Below are 20,233 nucleotides of genomic sequence, written 5' to 3'. Positions count from 1 at the left end.
TAGGGCCTCTTTAATGCCACCACGTGACATTTTGACCACTGTTGATGACAGTAGGAAATGGGCCAAAAGATTGGGAGTTACTCAACGGCAATCCCAGCCTAATCAGCAGAGAACCTGGAAACCATCGTATTACAAACGTTCTCGATCTCCCCGACAAGCCGAATTCTGGAAACGTAAGGCTCCTCCGGCAAAGCAACCGTTTCAGCAGAGAGCACGTCCACAAACCTAAAAAAAAAATCAACACTGGCCCCAAAGCAGTCTCTTTGACTTCTTCCCTCTACCTCTCGACCAGCCACAATACCATCCAGATGCCACCACCAGACTACGACCATTCTACCCCATGTGGGAATCCATAACATCGGATTCATGGGTCCTGGCGATCATCCACAGGGGTTACATCATAGAGTTTGATTCGACTCCAAAATTCCACAGGTTCATACCTACAGCTCCCTCTCCTCCTCTACAATCAGAAATCGCCACCTTGCTGGACAAGGGAGCTATAGAACCACTTCCACCGCAGTTCCATCACACGGGATTCTACTCCCGTTATTTTCTGGTCCCAAAGAGAGACGGGGGGGCTGCGCCCTATACTGGATCTTCGAAAACTCAACCTTCATATTTGCTACAAGAAATTCCGCATGGTCACTCTACAGTCTATTCTACCACTCATTCCAGAGCAGGCCTGGATGGCGCCGATAGACCTACAAGATGCCTACTCCCATCTCACCATTAGTCACCATCACAGAAGATTGCTCAGGTTTGCTGTCGGAGATCAGCACTATCAATTCTGCTCTCTCCCCTTCAGTCTCTACAGCACTGAGAGTCTTCACGAAATGTATGGCTGTGGTGGCAGCAGTACTCCAGCAACAACAGGTCTCCATTTACCCTTATATAGATGATTGGCTGGTCGTATCCCAAACAAAGGAACAACTTCAGAAGGACATTTCATCTACCCTGTCCCTCCTGTCTGCACTAGGTCTTCAGGTCAATCATGCAAAATCCAACCTGAATCCCACTCAGAACATACGATTTATAGGAGCGCGCCTGTCAACGATATCTCACAAGGCCTTTCTTCCAGCAGACAGAGTGCAGCATATCCAATCCTTAGCCAATACAATAATAACACATCGTTCCCAAACAGCCCTCATTTTTCAAAGGTTGTTAGGTCTTATGGCAGCCACCACCACCGTCCTCTGTTTTGCAAGACTTCACATGCGCCCTCTTCAACTGTGGTTTGTTCGAACATTCCATCCACACAGGCAATACCAAATGACCTTACTTACAGTTCCATCTCACATTATCCCATCTCTAAGATGGTGGACGGCGGATCGTCATCTCCTGGCAGGAATGCCATTTGTACGAACACCGCCCTCTGTGATTGTCACAACCGATGCCTCCAAGTAGGGATGGAGAGCCCACTTGGGAGCACTGACAGTTCAGGGACAATGGACCGATTACGAGAGATCCCTTCACATCAATTGTCTAGAGCTTCTGGCGGTCCACAGAGCCCTGAGATCCTTTCTCCTGTCTCTTCACAACCACCACATTCAGGTCACCTCCGACAATGTAGCCACTGTCTTCTACATCAATTGGCAGGGAGGCACAGCCTCGGTTTGACTATGCAAACAAGCGCTATCCTTATGGCATAGGAGTATCGCCCATGGCATTTTCCTGACAGCGGTGCATCTACCAGGAGTCCAAAACATCCAAGCAGACACACTGAGTCGCCATCTAGTCAACGACCGCAAATGGGCCCTCAACCGTCGTTACCTGCACGCAGTGTTTCAGACCTTCAGAACCCTGATATGTATTTGCATCTCCAGACAACGCACAGAGCCTGCGCTTTTACACTCGGGGCCCTCCATCTCCACTGTCGGCAGGGGATGCCTTCCTCCAGCAATGGTCAGGGACACTACACTATCTATTCCCACCAATCCCTCTCATCACGAGGGTATTACAAAAGATAAAGTTAGATCAGACCAATTGCATCCTGATTACATCATCGTGGCCTCGTCAGCCTTGGTTCACCACTCTTCTCCTCCTCTCAGACAACACATTCCTCCAACTTCCCCAAGTCTAGGACTTGATTTCACAGCAAGAAGGCAAGGTTTTACACCACAACCCGGCACTCCTACGACTGACTGCCTGGAAAATCAATTTCTGAATTTCCCTCTGGACGTTTGCCATGTCTTACTCAACGCCAAAAAACCTGCCACCAGAAAATCTTATTATTTGAAATGGAGACTTTTTCGGTGTATGCTGTTCTACATAACTTCAAACCTGAACTTTCCACTATCAGTCAGATCTTAACCTACACCCTATCTCTCTCTAACTCAGGACTTCCGTACTCTTCTCTAAAAGTCCACTTAGCGGCCATCTCTGCATTTCATCCGCATATTGAAGGCTGCACTGTTTTCTCCCACTATGCTGCTAAAGTCTTTCTGAAAGGAATCTTCCACCTTCATCCTCCAGTCCGCCAGATTCATCCTACCTGGAGCTTGTCACTTGTGCAGAGCCAGCTAATGAAGCCACCCTTTAAGCCCATGGCATCCATTCCTTTACACCTCTTGTCATGGAAGACAGCTTTACTGGTAGCACTTACTTCCGGCAGGAGAGCTAGCGACATCTGCGCTTTTGGAGCAGACCCGCCATACACCATTTTCCATCATGACAAAGTCATTCTATGCCCTGACCCCTCCTTTCTACCAAAGGTGGTCTCAGCATTTCATCTGGGGAAACCTTTGACTTTACCTGCCTTTTTCCAACGCCCTACCGGTGCAGGTCAACGAACTTTACATAACCTGGACATACGTAGGGCCCTTGCCTTTTACATTGAAAGGACACGGCAGTTTCTAAAGGACACTAGACTCTTTATAGCATACGCAACCCACAATCAAAGCACTAAAATCTCAACGCAGAGATTTTCTAAATGGATTGTGGCTGCTATTACATTATGCTCTCTCTCTCTCTCTCGGCTTGGCGAACGAAGATTTAAGAAGGGTGCAATAGTCCACGTCTGCTGCAGGCTCGCTGGTGGCTGACAAGACCAATGCGGGACAGGCAGGTCCGGCCACAGTGGCTGCAGGGAAAAGTCTGATTTAGACTGGCAAAACAGCCTAAACCTGAACATTTACGAGCTCACTTTACTAGAGCCGTTGCAACCTCAACAGCCTTCTGTAGGGGTGTTTTGATGGAAGACATCTGTGCCGCTGTGGTCTGGTTGTCTCCATCTACATTTGCCTCGCACTACACCTTAGACGTCCGTGCCCGGCATGACACATCCTTCGGACAGGCTGTACTACGATCCATCTTCAACTGATGTCCCCAGTCGCCTACACTGTAAGTACGATATTGCTTCTTATATGCATAACTAACCTTGTCCTTTGGTTACAGATCCAGCACCCACCTCTGGACAGAATAGCTTGCCAGTCACCCATGTGTGGGACTGCACAGAGACCACGAAGAAGATAAACAGGTTTCTTACCTGTAACTGATGATCTTTAAGTGGTCATCTGTGCAGTCACACACGCCCGCCCATCCTTCCTCGTGCGCCAAAATTAACGCTTCAAGATTGCTTTGAATTCTCCGAGGTCGGGTTCGATCCTGGTGGGTAACCCATGTATGCGACTGCACAGATGACCACTCAAAGATCATCAGTTACAGGTAAGAAACCTGTTTTTCTTTCAGTTGTTTAAGCCCTAGCTTCAGCAGTGCCAAATCATATAAATAACCATTCAGTGTCTTCAGCATTCCTCCTATTGAGGAGAGAAAGGAAGCGCTGAGACCCTGTGAGGATACTATCCCTTCAATTGAACACATGAAAGTGATTTAGACTGAATCAGACTCTTGGTCTATCACAGCCAGAATTGTCTACTCAGATTGACATCAACTCTTCAGGGTCTCTCCCAAATCCTAGCCCAGCACTCTGTTGTGTGAAACCCTAGGTAGAGAAAGCACAGAGAACATGATACAGATTCCAGAGGATCAGAGCAGATGAGCAGAGTCGTGACTGAAGCAGCAAGTCAGTTCTGCAGCAACGCTGGGATTTATCGTCACAGCTTCTGTGCAGGCACCGATTGTGTGTGTGTGCAGACCAGCCACAGAAAAGATTTCCAAGTAATTCTCGTGGAGAATAAACTGTATTTAAAGAATGAATGTTTCTGGATTTCCACAGTGCCATTATGGGTCAAAAGGGGCCTCCTCATGATTGTACCAACTGAAGCTTTAAAAATGGTGCTGATAAAGGCCCGTTCAGCACTAAATGCTAGATCATCTGCTTGGCATGCAGAAGGTCCCAGGTTCAATCCACAGTATTTCAAGCTAAAAGTTCTGGCAGTAGGCGATGTGACACAGGATGAACAGGTCATGATAAAATGGACCAAAAACTTTGGGTATAAATGGAACAATGGGAAAATATGTAGATGAAGGGGCTTAAATTTATGCTGAGCTCCAGTCTTAAAGAGAATTTTTATAAAATGATGTATTGGTGGTATATGACATTAGAGAAATTAGCTAAAATGTAAAAAAAATCAAGTGTATGTTGGAAATGTGAACAAAATGAAGGAACATTCTATCAGTTATGGTGGACATGTAACAATGCCATTTTTAAAATACAAATACATTCTTCCTTCCAGAAGATTCTAAATACTAATAATATACAACTGTAAGCAGTGGTTTTTCTTTTGGGACTAATGGACAGACAGCTAGATAAAAGTAATGGATCTGTATTCTTATATATGACAATGGCAGTGAGACTATTTTGCTTTAAAAAAAAAAAGTCTGCTCAGGCTGTACACTCCACATCTCCAAGTCTGAGTGTACAGATATCCTTAGCCAAAGAGGGGTGGGCTGGGTGGTAAAGAACATGGAACATCTGTTCATGCAACATTTCCTGAAGCAATACACCAGCATTCAACAAAAGCCTCCATCAGCGCTTTTGTCTACATTTCTGTTGTCAAGCACAGGGACAATATGTACTCAAGGGGGAGGACAGCCACCATCCATTACCCTGAACTGATAATAATAGAATTACATGACCAATTTACTAAGTGAAACAATTATAAATTTAAATGGTCCTCATATAGAATTAGCAAATTTCTATCAGTTGTATAGATATATAAACATCTGTACAACAATTCTTACATACACTTTTGAAAGGCAAAAAAAGTCCCAAGACAAATCTCTATACAAAAGTCTCTCATACACTTTTGAAAGGCAAAATGTCCAATATTTCAAATATAAAGTTCTGTCTTGACCCAACATACAGTATCCCCACAATTCACAGGGTTTACTGGTGAAATACACACACTCCTATTGATTCAAACGTGGATCCACATTCATTCCAATATTTTCCGTAGAATCCAATTCCATTCATAGTTCCAAATGGTATCTACTTAAGTGTGGTGTTCTTTATGTTCCAAAAGCAACAGGCTGCTAGCTGGATGAACCAACTTCACAATTCCGCTTCATTGGGCACTGGAACCAAGAATTTAAACATCACCATCTAACAAAATACATACACCATGAATATGCAAAAACACACATCAAAACCATTTTAGCAATCTCTATACAGGGAAACACTCATACAAACAATAATATCTCTTATCATTGAGTCAGAATGAGCTGGCTTCTCTCGGACTCTCAGAGAGAGCTGTCACAATCTTAATTGTCTACAGCTGCAACATGCACACTCTGAACTTAAAGATATATTGGTAATTATATCATAATTACATCATAAACAAGGAAGAATCGCACTGCTACAGGACCAACCCTAAATCAGACTTTTCCATGCAGCCGCTGTGGCCGGACCTGCCTGTCCCACATTGGTCTTGTCAGCCACCAGCGAGCCTGCAGCAAACGTGGACTATTGCACCCTTCTTAAATCTTCGTTCGCGAAGCCAAGCCGAGAGAGAGAGATCATAAACAACACGAATAATCAATGTTCATATTCAGACCCTTGTGGTACAATGATTCTAACTTGTATGTCCAAAATGCTTCTTTCCTAAGTAATCTCTGATGATTGCATAATGTTCATTAAATGGGACAAAACCCAGGGAAAATTAGATATTGCAGGAGAATTTCAGAGATGAAATTATGGAAACTGTGGTTTATTAATAACATCTTCATCTTGCTGAAGCCCTTGCAGCTTTTCACTATTTATATATTTTCTACAGTATCATGGATAATTAGCATTGCAGCTAAATATCACAAGGCATCATTCAACATAGCAAAAGGAATACCACATGGCTTACATTTCTTTCCACTTGCTATACATGGTATTTATTTCCCCCGAAATAATCTATCCTGCACTGATTTCTGAAGTAGATGTGTTAGCAAATAAACCATAACAATGCCTGTTCTCAAACTTAAGAATGTTTAATCACACTGTGGACTTGGTTGTACTGCATAAAAGTAAATCAAATGGTAGCAACCATTTATGAAATGGTGGGAAGGAAATGTGTTGGAAGGGAAACTAAAACACTGAAGTTGCACAATTCAAATGTTTTTAAAACGACATCCACAAAATGTGTCCCCAGACAAAATACGAATGTAATAGGGAGAGCAAATTATCAGGGTTTGGTAGCACAGTTGGAACATGTGCCTTAAGGACCTATTGATATCCATGAGAAATTAATGCATGCTTCCCCCCCCCCTTTAAAAATATTCATTTTGTCTGGTTTATTTCAGTGTTCATTTTGTTGACTGTAGTGGCCCTCAGTTTATATATATTTTCTCTTAACATATTAACATATTACTATTAGAGGGGTTTTTTTTGTATTACAGATATTTTTTGTACAGTAGGAATAGGGCAATGATTAGGCTTTCTTGTTCTGCTCCTTTACTCTTTGCTCCTTCTTCTGTAGCAGGGAAAGGGAGAGACAGAAATCTTCATGATGCTACTGTTTAGCCATATTAAAATTGCAAACACAGATTCTGAAAGCTCAGGAGGGGCATTATTTCAGACAGAACTTCGAGACAACACCCACATGATACTATCAAACTTTTCTATTCTTTTTTCCCCTACGGTTTTACCATAGAAGGGATTTGTTCCCTCATGAAAGACCTGGCAGTACCTCTAAGACCTGAACCTTATCCAAGTGATAATTACATCCGTTTGAAATTCCCTGAACTGAGAACCAGCCTCTAGCAATTCAACAAATGCTCCTGAAGATCTTGCACTTTAACAAGGGGTTTTTTTTTGTTTGTCTTTTTATTCCTGCAGAAGTGTCTATACTTTTTGGTTGAAGCTGAAAGCCAGCCATTTTTTGTGGCTGCCTTGATCCTTGTTTCTGTCCACCCCCTGAGTCCTCTGTGGCATACAACAGACTCCAAGTCAGTCTCTCAGTTTAAGCAGATCCTTGGAGAGCAAGAATCTCCCTCTCTCCGGTTTGGGTGTGTCTAAAATTTTTGTGGATTCTGGGAATCTCCAATAGCCTGTGTCTGTTGTATGCCAATGAGCTTGGGAGAAAAAAGTGAGGTTTGTCTCTTCTATCTGTCATGAAATAAGAGACCCTTGTACCCTTGGAGGAGGAGTTTCCCATTTCAAACTGGGCATCCAAGAGTGGCGATTGTTACTGGCAGCCACAGCCTGCATCTCTGTGTCTGTAGCCTCATATGCTTCAGTGTTTCCAGTAGAACTAGTTGCTCCTTAATTCCTATACATATTGTAATATACAAGTGCAGAAAGAAAACCTTGCTCTGGGCTTTGTTAATGAGAAAATGGTACCCTTGATCATAGTTTTTAGTGGCTCCTACCAATGTTCCCTCTAAGCTGCAGAGTCTTGTGAGCAAAAATTCTACTTTGTGAGCTACTGGCATTGAAGTTGTGAGCTACTGCATAAATTAGTGTGCTCTGGGGTCATCCTTTCTTAGCTAAGACAAAAATGTGTGAGCTGGAGGCTAGAAATCTGTGAGCTAGCACACGCTAACCCAACTTTGAGGGAACGCTGGCTCCTACCTTGGCTTTTGTTTATTTTGAAAATAATTTACTAGTCCTCATATTTGTGAAGAAAAGCTTAGAAACTTTCCAGCCAGATTTGAGTGCTAAACTGGAAAAGAAGAAGAAACAGCAACATTTGAACAAAGTAAGAATATGAAGAGTGCTGGCTGCCTTTGAAAGGGAGATTGGATTGGATCCAGCCATTTTTTTCACTCATTCATCCTTTTAACCATTTTACAACAAACCCCTCTTGCCCCAAAACTGAGATCTGTGTCTTTGAATCTCAAGAGCCTGTGGCCTAGGGTAGTTCAAGGCTTGGAGGATCCATTGTTTGATGTCAAACCAAAGTTTGTCTATCAAGGCACTTGCAAGTGGAAGGAAGTGGAAATAAGTGGAAATAACCTAGCTGCTGTTAGAACTCTCAGCCACATTAATTAAGGTTCTTCTGGGAGATCTTCCAAGACTCTTCACACACAGTCAATAAGTAATGACGACCCATGTTTGCAGGGCAATACTCCACCATCTCAGAATCTCGCTTACAATATAGACTTTGCTGGAAACCTAATCAAATGCATGGGAAGGGCTATTTAGCCATCTCATTGATCTACTGTAAGAAGGTATGAATCATATCTACTCCCCAGGTAATCAGTCATCTGAGCCAAACTCATCTCCCATTTTCATTACATCATCTGGGTGTATCCCATACTAGTGCCCCTCATAAAGGAAGATTTGAATCACCCAATGGCAACTCAGATCCTGGCATTTTCTCCAACAGATACTAAAATTTTGCCAATTCCAGTGCAGACCCCAAATTCTCCCATGAAAGACCAGATTCTAAAATCTGATAAAAGGAAGTACTTCTTCACCCAAAGTGTTCCACACATGGAATTCACTGCCAAAGGAGGTGATGGTGGCTACAAACATAAATGGCTTCAAGAGGGGATTAGATAAACATATGGAGCAGAGGTCCATCAGTGGCTATTAGCCACAAGGTATAGATGGAACTCTCTGTCTGGGGCAGTGATGCTCTGTATTCTTGGTGCTTGGGAGGGCTTCTAATGTCCTGGCCCCACTGGTGGTCCTCCTGATGGCACCTGGCTTTTTGGCCACTGTGTGGCAGAGTGTTGGACTGGATGGGCCATTGGCCTGATCCAACATGGCTTCTCTTATGACCCAATAGCAGTGTAGATCATAATATTACACCAGTAGTTTTGGCCAACATCAATACTTAACCTACCTGTGCCTAGGTAAATCAAGATTCATGAAATGAGTTTCTCAAGCCTCTCCATTTTGCAGTTGTTTCTGCTCCCAAACATTCTTCCACTGCAGACAAAAGATCATGGGATTCTATCTTCAAGAAAATTATGTTTTCTTCTATTATACCTTTCTTCTTGAAACCCACCACCACCATCTTTCTTCAGCTTCTTAGTTTTATCCTCCCTGGCTTCCACCTGGTCAGCCTTATATCCTGTTACTGCCCACAATCCCCACCTCCCCCTGGCTAGGAATTCCTTCCCTCTGGTCCCAAGACCCCTCCTCTTTGCATTTTCTGGACCCTTTGGGGAGAATTTCATCCCTATATCTGTTCCCAAGGCTGGTTTTCCTTGTACTTGGCCACATCAGAGGAACACAATATTTTAGGACATCATGTTAAAGTAACTACAACTGGTTTATTGTCTGGTCATGTACAAACTGTTAATCTTGCAATTACTTGAACAGTTCTGTTTGGCTGTTTCATATTGCTGCTGTCTTATTTTCTTTGCTACTCTGTACAATACGGTTCTCCTTTAAGCATATGTTTCTTTCTTCCCCTCTGATCTTCCTTGGGAGGCTTATTTTTGATAAAGGCTGGTATTTTGCCTACAATAGACATAAAAGTTTTTCCCAGGAACAGAGCTGGATAATTGTGTTCTTTGTGGCTTTTGTCCATGCAGGTTCCATGATCTTTGACACATCTTGTTTTGGTTCAAAGGGGGTCCTTCCTCCCTTTTTCACTAATGGAAAAATTGATTGGATCCTTCATCAACCTGTAAAGCACAATCTGGTGCTATATCCCTCCCCTCCCAGGACAGAATTGGGTAATATTTGTTCCACATGGCTTCTGTCTGTGCAGGTAGCAAGGTCCCTGGCATAGTCTTTTTTTTTTGGGGGGGGGGGGGGGTGATCAAAGCAAGTTCTCCTTCCTTTTTCACTAATGGAAATTTGGCTGGATCCTTCACCATCTAATTAAGCACAGTCCAGTCCTATGTATACAATAGACACAAAATATTCCCCCCAGAGTTGTGTAATACCTGTTCCACGTGGCATGTGTTCCATGGTTCTTCTAGATTTATTGTGGGGTGGGGGGTTCAAAAGGAAATCACCTTTCTTTTTCACTAATGGAAAAGTTGGCTGGATCCAGTTCACTCTACCCAACTCTTTGTGTGCTAGAATACATGTGTAGTTACAGCTTGCTCCTTTACCAATCCCATTATCTCTTCCCAGCATCCCTGGTGAAACATCACCAAACTCCTTTTTAATTTTCCAACAATAATAACAATGATCACATGGGCTCTCAGTCTACAGTAGTTGGTACATTTCCATCAGGAGATCAGTGATAAAATGCCTCCTCTCGGAATTGTGGCATGTCAGCCCATTGAATATAACCAAATAAATGACTTGTGACTGCCTGAATATATTATTTTGTACATTTTTCCATGCAATATACTTTGCCTAAATAGCAGCCATGCTGGACAGAAGTCAGCAAGGTACCACAATGCATAGTTATGGCTTGGACCAGATTAGGCACTACATAGCTGTGGGGATCTTTCCATGGTTAGGAGCATTTGTAGACGTTCTAATGGTATGGTGGAAAGTGTTAGCAGGTTGTCAATCTCTGTAAATTCCAGACAGTAAACAGTAACAGATCAATTACATTTATTCACTTAGGGAGGCGGGTTTAAGAGTGTGTGTGTGGGAGAGAGAGATGAAAAGAAAACTCACTTCAAAAAGGGAAATTTCTATTTGATGTACTTAAAATTCAAAGCAAAGTCGAGGATCCTTCTCAACTACACGTCTTTCCTCCCTGGCACTGCATATCAGTTACTTCTGATGTTTTCATGGCTTTTGGATAAACAAACACCACTTAATTGGTTTTATATTTTACTACCAGTGTTAGATGAGAAAAATACCTTGAAAGAATCTCTGAGGAGTAGGAAGAAAGTAATGAAAAGTTAGCTTCCTAAAGCAAGTAACACAATTTGAAACAGGTATGCCTTCTTAGAGTATGTGGAGACATACCATGTAATATGCAGCAGGTATAGCATGAACATCTTGAAACTTCCCCTAGCTCTGCCTGGATTGATTCTTCTTGGGGTGAATAAACAATGGTATCTTAGGTTTTTTTGCAATATTTGCTTGGTTTACCAATATCCAAGAACAGCACAGGTAGAAGCAAAGAGGCACTTTTACAGAAATGCTACTCCACGTCAGAGAGAGTGCCCAAAGATGCTAGAGACAATACTCAAGTCACTGTATCTCTGTTTCTTCCAAAACTCAGCTCCTACCCTTTCACCTTGGTTGGAAGGGATTACCTTCTCCAGGCTCTCATGGCTGCTTTAACAGTCATACAGGATTAGGTGGCTATTGAGGACCATTAATGTTTTAACATGGGCTATAACTCCTACCAGGTATGTCAGTATAGGCCAAACCATTCTCAACAATTAGCAAACTATGATAAACTTGACTCTTTACAGGTAAATGTCTCTCTGTATTGCCATGAGCTCCTATGGAAGCTAATTATTCTGGTTATTTCACCAAAAATGACTCAGTCATGAACTCCATTCACTTTTTAGGGGACATCTCAAAGCTTCATCCTCCTCCTCTGACACATTCTTCTCCCAAGTTCTTCCCAGGTTGATTACCCAGTCTCATATATTGTTCCCCAGTCCAGACACTGACTTCACAGGAGCCTTCCTGGTTGCACTGTTTGCAGCATTTTAGCAGGGTTTATCAGCTTGCACATTCATCACATTTTACATGATATGATGGTACTGCTTATATGTACATATAGGCGGTGGTCACACTCACCATTAAATCCATCCCCTAACTCGTCGCTATTATACCCCGCAGCATTTTTTACAATGAATTTCCTGATCAGACATCCCTCCATCCCTCAGTTCTAAGCAGCATTGGTCCCGTTGTTGGTTGATCAGAGGTCTCAACCGGACCTCATTTTTTGAGATGGCATTCCGCACTCGTGCAAGCGCAGTACCGTGGGATATCATGCTTGACTTTTTTTTTTTAAATGGTGCCAGCAAAAGTGGGCGATCTGCCCCCCCTCCCCAATTTAAACACCCGGCCAGGGAGGGGAAGCCTGGGAGTTCTCTTTGCTGTCTCTTCGCCTGGCGGGGAGACAGCAAAGGTGGGTGATCTTCCTCCCCCGCCCCCCATTTAAACACCCTGCCGTGGGGTTTAAATGGGGGGGGGGGAGCACGGCAACTCTCTTTGCTGTCTCTTTGCCTGGTGGGGAGAAGGCAAAGGTGGGTCATCTTCCTCCCCCCCCCCCATTTAAATGGGACAGGGTAGAAGCCGGAATGGGCCGAAACAGGCCGGAATGGGCATCAAACAACGTAGACTGTCACAAAAAATGAACACCCTGCCAGGGTGTTTAAATGGGGGGGAGCACAGGAACTCTCTTTGCCGTCTCTCTGCCTGGCGGGGAGACCACAAAGGTGGGTCATATTCCTTCCCCTCTATTTAAACACCCCACTGGGGTGTTTAAATGGGGGGGGGGGAGCACGGGAGCTCTCTTTGCCGTCTCTCCGCCTGGTGGGGAGAAGGCAAAGGTGGGTGATCTGCCTTTTCCTCACATGGGTGTTTAAAGGGGGAGTTGGAAGCCCGGGAACTGCCTTTGCCATCTCCCTGCCTGGCAGGGAGACAGCAAAGGTGAACAATCTGCCCCCCTCCCATTTAGGAAAGGTCCCCTGTGCAAGCACGTCGTTTTTGACTCTGGGGTGACGCTGCTTTCACAAAGTTTTCACGGCAGACCTTTTACGGGGTGGTTTGCCATTGCCTTCCCCGGTCATTGCACTTTCCCCCCAGCAAGCTGGGTACTTATTTTACCGACCTTGGAAGGTTGGAAGGCTGAGTCAACAATTGCTGGCGCAATGATATTGTTTGGAGTGGGCTCTCGCAGGGAAGCGGATGTGCGCTTGCGACGAGTCAGCTACAATGGAGTGTTCAAACATAGAAAGTACGCGCGGGAGTCATCGGAAGCATTCTTGGTCCGGATTTAATGTACTATCAAAAAAGTCTGCGTCCCAGTCATGGCAGTGCAGGACACGAATGAGCCAACGACCATTGCCGGATGATGATGTTTGGACAACCGCATAAAATCCGACATGCAACTGGCTTTCATCCATGCCCATCTCATCAGTTTATGTGCATCTGACCTCGGCCATAGTCTGTTTTCTCTCCCCCGCCCGCAACAACTTGCCACTTAGTTTTTCCAAACTGTCATTGGAGTACTTAGAGTAGGAATGTGCCAGTTGTTGGTTTTTTCCCTTAAGCTTTGCTGATTTTTACTTTATTCCTCATTATTGTTTGCTTTGTGCAAATGGCCCTAACTTGGATGGCTCAGGCTGGCCTGATCTCATCATATCTTGGAAGCCAACTAGGGCCATGGTTAGTACTTGGATGGGAGACCATTAAGAAAGTCCAGGGTCATGGCACAGAGGAAGGCAATGACAAGGCACCTCTGAACGTCTCTTGCCTTGAAAACCCTACCTACAGGGGTTTGCTATAAGTTGGCTGCAACTTGACAGTTTCTACTGCCGCCACCACTGTGCAAAACGATGGGAACAATCAGCTTTCCTCTTCCTCTGCCTTGTCTCTTTCCCTCCCCACTTCCCCTCCTTCATCTTCTCTCCCTTACAGCATATGAGTTGCAGGTTGGAGCATTTGCTGCTGCCGCTGGTAGCGGGTGGTGGCCAGGCAGGTACCCAGGGATTAGGTGAGTGATCCATATCAGGATGTGGATGTGGAAAGTGAAGTTCTTTTCTCCCTGCTGTATCAGAGGCATTTCCTGAAGTGTCTGATGCATGGTGTCAGGGTGCAACCTTGAGAATGCACCCTGGGAGAAGAAGGAGGGAGGAAGAGAAAACAAATGAACAAATGTTCATATTTGGCCACCATAACAAGTGAATAAACTAGCCTCTCTGTTTGCTTTTTTCATTCATTAGGAAATGAATCCAAATCCCTTCTGTGGAATAATTCTATGGGATCAAGGTTGCATGTTTGCTCAGCAATAAGTCCCTGTATGTTCAATTGACTTCTTGGGAAACACCCTTAAAATTTCAGCCAAACCCTATGCTTGTCTCTCCACAGTTTGATCATGGACAGGAAACCATAAAAGGTGCTTGCCCAACTAATTCTATACTTGTATTCCTAAGTGAAGAAATTTTGAAGTTTGGGCTGCAGGCTGGAATGATTCCATTTATGTGAATCTATAATTATCTACTGCATTTAAGACAATTTTATAGCAGACTCTCCTGTTCCCCCAAAGACATAGAAAACCCATTTAATCAATTCATCCATCAATCTCTCCCTTACTTTGAATTGTAGAACTGATTTGTGCATACAGACCAAGGGAGGAGCTGTGGCTCAATGGCAGAACATCTGCTTGGCATGTGGAAAGTCCCAAGTTCAATCCCTGTTATCTCAAGTTAAAAGCATAGGTGATGTGAAAGACCATTATCTGAGACTCTGGACAGCCATTGCTAGCCTGAGTTGAAAATATTGACTTTGATGGATCAAGGGTCTGTTTCAGTGGACCCATAGCTACAGTGGGGCATCTTGGGGCCACATCCCCTTAATTTACAGTCATGCCCCACAAAACCCAGCAAGCCAGCACCTTTCTGATTATAATATAGTGGGTTCAATGCAAGGAGGAGACACGGTGGCAGTGATCATAGCTCTCTTTATTAGTTACAGCATAGTAACTAGAAGACTCCTTAACTGGACCAGTTAATATACAGATCCAGGTTCCCGCACTAGGACACCATTGGGTCATTTGAACCAGCAGGGGGCCTCTGATTGGACCAGGGCAGCAAGGATTTGGATCCTACTGCCCGTTTTCCCTGAGTTCCCAAGCTCAGTCCACAGGCTCCAATGAGCCAGGCAGGAACACAGGTAAAATGTATTGCAAGAGTCCACATACACAACACTGACACTTGGAGAGGCATGGGAAGGTGGTGGGGGGGGAGTTCTTCTTCATGCTTCTGCAGCCAATTTCGTCTGCAGAAGCAGGAAGAAAACCTAGTGAGCCAACACCTCTTGGACAGTTGGAGAGGTTTGTGTGTGTGGAGGGAGTCTTCTTCCCACTTCTGCAGCCAACTTTTGGCTGCAGAAGCAGGAAGAAAACCCAGCAAGCTCACGCCTCTCTGACACTCTGACATGTTGATGAGTGAGCTGCAGTGGGATGTGGGAGGCAGGAAAGTCCTTATTCTGCCAAAAATTTAGGCTGGACCCATCTCCAGTATTTGAAAAACTGCAGACTCCAGCTGGAGGAGTCAGTAAAAACATGTGTTTTCAAAATACAAATGCTTCAGGTTCTGACAATTTTATTTGATGGTTTCTGAAAACAAAAAACATCGAACCCTATTCTAGTCCAGTTTCTTCTGTTAAATAATTATGTTTTGATCTGATCTCTGCTCAAGGGCTTTTCAGCTCCTCCGTCTTCTGGCCTCTTTGACATCCTAATTCATCTGACACTCAAGATTGTATGCACATGCAGCACTTTGGCACTTGCTTATTATGAACCAGAGACACTAACCATCTTCTTTTTCAACCTACTGCATTGCTGCTACAAGAATGAAATCACTTACTCACAATGTTCCCTCTAAGCTGAGTGTGAGCTGGTTCACATTTTTTTAGCCTCTGGCTAACACGTTTGTCTTAGTTCAGAAAAATGGCCCCACAGCAAGCTAATTTATGCAGCAGCTCACAAAGTAGAATTTTTTGCTCACAAGACTCCACAGCTTAGAGGGAATATTGCCAACTCATATATTGGTAATATAACCCCCCCTCCCAAAAAAAATTGTTCTGGCAATCCATGTGGGGCATGGCAGGGAAGTGCTGTGGCTCAGAGGCAGGGCATCTGCTTTGTATGTAGAAAGTCCCAGGTTGACACATTTCCAATTAAAAGGATCAGGAAGCAGGTATTATGAAAGACCTGAGGCTCTGGAGAACATATTGCTAGTCAGCATAGGCAATACTGAATTCGATAGTCTAAGTTTGCCTCAGTTTAAGGCAGCAACACATGCATGTCTTTAATAAGAGCCAGAGTACACTTTGCTGGCATTACCTGCAGGCTGCTGCAACTGGCCTCCTTGTGGTGACTGTTCACCACCTGGAGAGAAATACTTACTCTGTAGTAGGCTATGGCTGTCATGATCATCCTCAGCCCTTACTCCATGGAGATGAGAAGTCTTGTGACATGAGATAAGCTGTTCTGCAGCTTCTAGGAATCACTTAACATGAGAAGTTGGTTTTCAGCCATAACAACATGCGTTCTGTCCCCAACACCTCATATTCAGTTCTGTTGAGATGATATACATACAACACAAGGACCAGTATCCTGATGCTTGGCTTCCTGCATTCACCCCTTGTTTTACATGTACAAGGTTTCTCATTTTCTCTAGTTAAACGATCTCATACAAACATGGCTGGGTAATACTTTCCCCCTCCAACTGTGAAAAGCTGCTGCCAATTTTGATAAACCATACTATGGTGAATGGACTTTGGATCAGCTGATTACAAGGCAGATGAAATCCTTATATTGCTGTTTCTGAAAGGGAATCTGTTTAGGATGAAAATGTTTTTGTGTAAAAGTTATTATTGTCTCTGAGCTTAAGACAACACAAAATGTTCTTCTGCACCATAAAATCATAACCAAGTGTTTAAGTGCTTAACTTAATCCCTTGTAATAACCAGTGGAAGGTAACAGGGAGTTTGCATGATGACAATTATTACATTTAAAATTACCACTTTTATGTTATGTTCAAGGAAGGGGTGAAGGATGCTGTTTGTGGGTGGCAAAACCCCAGTAATAAAAAGATATACTGTTTGTGCTTATTTTCTTAAGGGGAAAATTGTCATAACATCCAGTTGATTTGCTTGTTGAACTGCCAGGTCTATCTAGTTTTGGGCTCCTCTAGGTCACCCAGAGTAGTTGATTGGACAGTTAAGTTCAAGATGAACAAAAGGAAATACTTTTTTACTGAACAAATGATTAAATTATGGCATTTATAGCCAGTAGATGTAGTGATAGCCATGAGCATGGATGCCTTTAAAGGGAGGCTAGACAGATCCATGGAGGAGAGGTCCATCAGCAGACCTCTTGAGTATCAGTGCTGGGAGGCATTTGGCAAAGGCCTTGTTCTCTATGCTCAATTTTGTTGGCCTTCCAGGGTGACTAATTGACTGCTACAGGAAACTATATCCCAGACTAATCCAGCAGGGCTCCAACAAAATCGGAATATATAATCTTCCATATCCAACAGAATGGGATATATAATCTCTGCCAGTCGCTTCAGCACAGAGGAAAAGAAAGGGGAGAAAGCATAGCTAGGGCAAAAGGACATAAATGATCACACTGCAGTGTTAGAATGAGGAGACACCAACTGACTGGTAATTACAATTGCTATTCCATAACTTGAAGTGTTTGAACAGTAGTAATGGGCTGTATAAGGATCAATACTCCAAAAGGTCAGATTAGATAAGACTGAAATGTCAGTCAGAGACTTACAGAGCAGCCTGAACTGGGTGGAGTTTTCTCCCCAAAAACAACTGGGTTGCAGCCTGGGAATACTATTAGGTATTTGACTGTAGATAGAGATACAAATCCTGTATTTGTTATGTAACACCTTCACAGTGCAAACCTAAGAATACCTCTAGGACTTGGCCTTATTGAACAGACATCAGTAGGATTCTGCGTAGAACTGCTTGTTGGCCTTATCAATACTTGGTGCACCAGCTTCAGCTCCTTTCCAATAAGTGTGATCTCACCATAGTTATCCAAATTGTTCCCATCCAAGCAATATTACTGCAAGATTGTTTACAAGGGACTACCCATAAAAACTGTTTAGGAGCTAAAGTTAGTAAGAACATGGCAGCAAAACTGTTTACTGGAATGAATTATGGAGACCACATCATGTGAGTTCTGAAATGTCTCCCTATTTTCTTCTGGGCATAGTTGTTTCTACAAATGGTTTGGGATCACAATATTTAAGACTGCCTTCACCCTTCAGCAGCTTCAGAGGCTCTGCTGTTATCTTCAAAACTAACATGTATGAGGACCCAAAAAAGGGTGTTAAACATTTTAGTTTTTTAAAAAAATATTGTTATCTTGAGCATAACACAAAGCAACTGAAGTGAACTTTTCTCAATAGTTTCAATAACATATTTACCAGTCTCCTTTGAGTGTCACCTTTGTTGGACCGAAGCCAAACTTTGACCAGTAATTTTAAAACGTTAGTTTCCATTATTACACAGAAGTTTGGTTAACCGTGCCATGTCTTAATCCACTACCGGAAAAGGACAAATCAAAATAACCAACTGCAGCCCAGGTTCTCTCTCTGTGCAACCCAAGCTGTCCATGCATGTTGGCACATGCTTGAGGGAAGCTATTCCTTTGAAGAGAGGAGGGAGTCAGTTAAGTGTGTTTTTACTGTGGAAGAACAAAAGGAATGGTACAGCTGTCTTTGCCAAGAAACAGCAAAGCACTGCCCGTATAGAGCTGGACCACCAGGTGAGGGGAAAGAGGGAATGCGAGGGATGGAAAGGTCTCTAGCCTGAATGGTTCTTGGGAAGAGGGATAAGGAGGCTGCTGTGACCTATAGTATCATGGTATAAAAAAGCAGATTGGACACAGAAGGTAACCAAGGTGATTGAGGGGCTAGAACACCCTTTTTATGAGAAAAGGCTGAAGAGTCTGGGACTTTTTAATTCAGAATCATAAGACAAAGAGGAAGACAGCAACTCATGTATGAGGTGGAGAAAGTTAATAGAAACAGCATTTTCTTCTCTTGTCATGTTACTGAAACTCAAGGACCCCCGGTGAAGTTGAGGGGTGGACAAAATAAAGTACTTCTTTACTCAATGAGTAAAGAAAAATACAGAATTCACTGCCAGCAGATATAGTGATAGAAGCACAGGTAATATTTAAAAGGGGGTTAGAGCCCAGACCTGGATAGCCCAGGCAAGCCCGAGCTCTCGGAAGCTAAGCAAGGCTGACCCTGGCAAGTACTCAGATGGGAGACCTCCAAGGAATACCAGGGATGAGACACAGAGGATGGCAATAGAGCCACCTCTCTGAACATCCAAGCCCCAGTAGGGGTCTCCAGAAGTAAGTGTGACTTCCAGGTGTGCATGCACACACACATACACAAAAAATAAAATAAAATGGGATTAGACAAATTTACAGAGAGTACGTCCATCAGCAGCTACTAGTTGTGGTGATTAAGGAGAACCTCCATGTTTAAAGTGGATGTCAGCACTAGGAGGCAACATTACAGAAGGCTTTGGTTTGGCCTCTATGTTTTGTTCGTGGGCCATTCAAAGCCACTTATTGGCCACATTGCAAAACAGGATGCTGACTAGATGGATCACTGATTTGATCCAGCAGGTCTCTTAACACAGGATACACAAACTTGTTTTAAGGCTATTCATTTTTTGTAATACAATTCTGAGATTATCCACTGAAACTGTCTAGAAAGTAACCCCAAAACACATTTTAACCTCATGAGTTAATTCACTGTAAGACCTCATTAGAAATTAACACTGCTGAAGGTTGGTCTTTGGAGCAGAAATAGCAAGCCCCAGCAGGAATTTGTAAGGGTTGGGAGCAAAAAGTTGTGGTGCAATTCTTTCCCCTTTTTTCCAAGAGAACAAAAATTAGAAAATGTTTTCAAGGTAAGAGTAGAACATAACACGCCTACCTCCCCCAATTATGGCCTTTCAAAAGGAACTCGGATATACTACAGAGGTTTTAGCAGAATAAAGCAATTTTAATTATTATAGTTAGGGTACTTTTCCTGTTTTATTGAAATTGTATTTTTGTAAGGTGCTGGTGTCCATCAAGGAAAACAGTGGGAGAGGAAGCACCTAAATAAATAGGTACCTGCCATATTCTTCCTAGTTTTTTCTCTCCATTCCACCTGATTGTACTCCCTCACTCCTGGGATGAATATGCATCCATCTCAACCTTTTAAAATCCATGCAATATCATTGCAGTATTGACACACAGGAAACTTT

Source organism: Heteronotia binoei, chromosome 8 (genome assembly GCF_032191835.1).
Source record: "Heteronotia binoei isolate CCM8104 ecotype False Entrance Well chromosome 8, APGP_CSIRO_Hbin_v1, whole genome shotgun sequence".
Classification (NCBI taxonomy): domain Eukaryota; kingdom Metazoa; phylum Chordata; class Lepidosauria; order Squamata; family Gekkonidae; genus Heteronotia; species Heteronotia binoei.
This window is presented reverse-complemented; position numbering follows the sequence as displayed.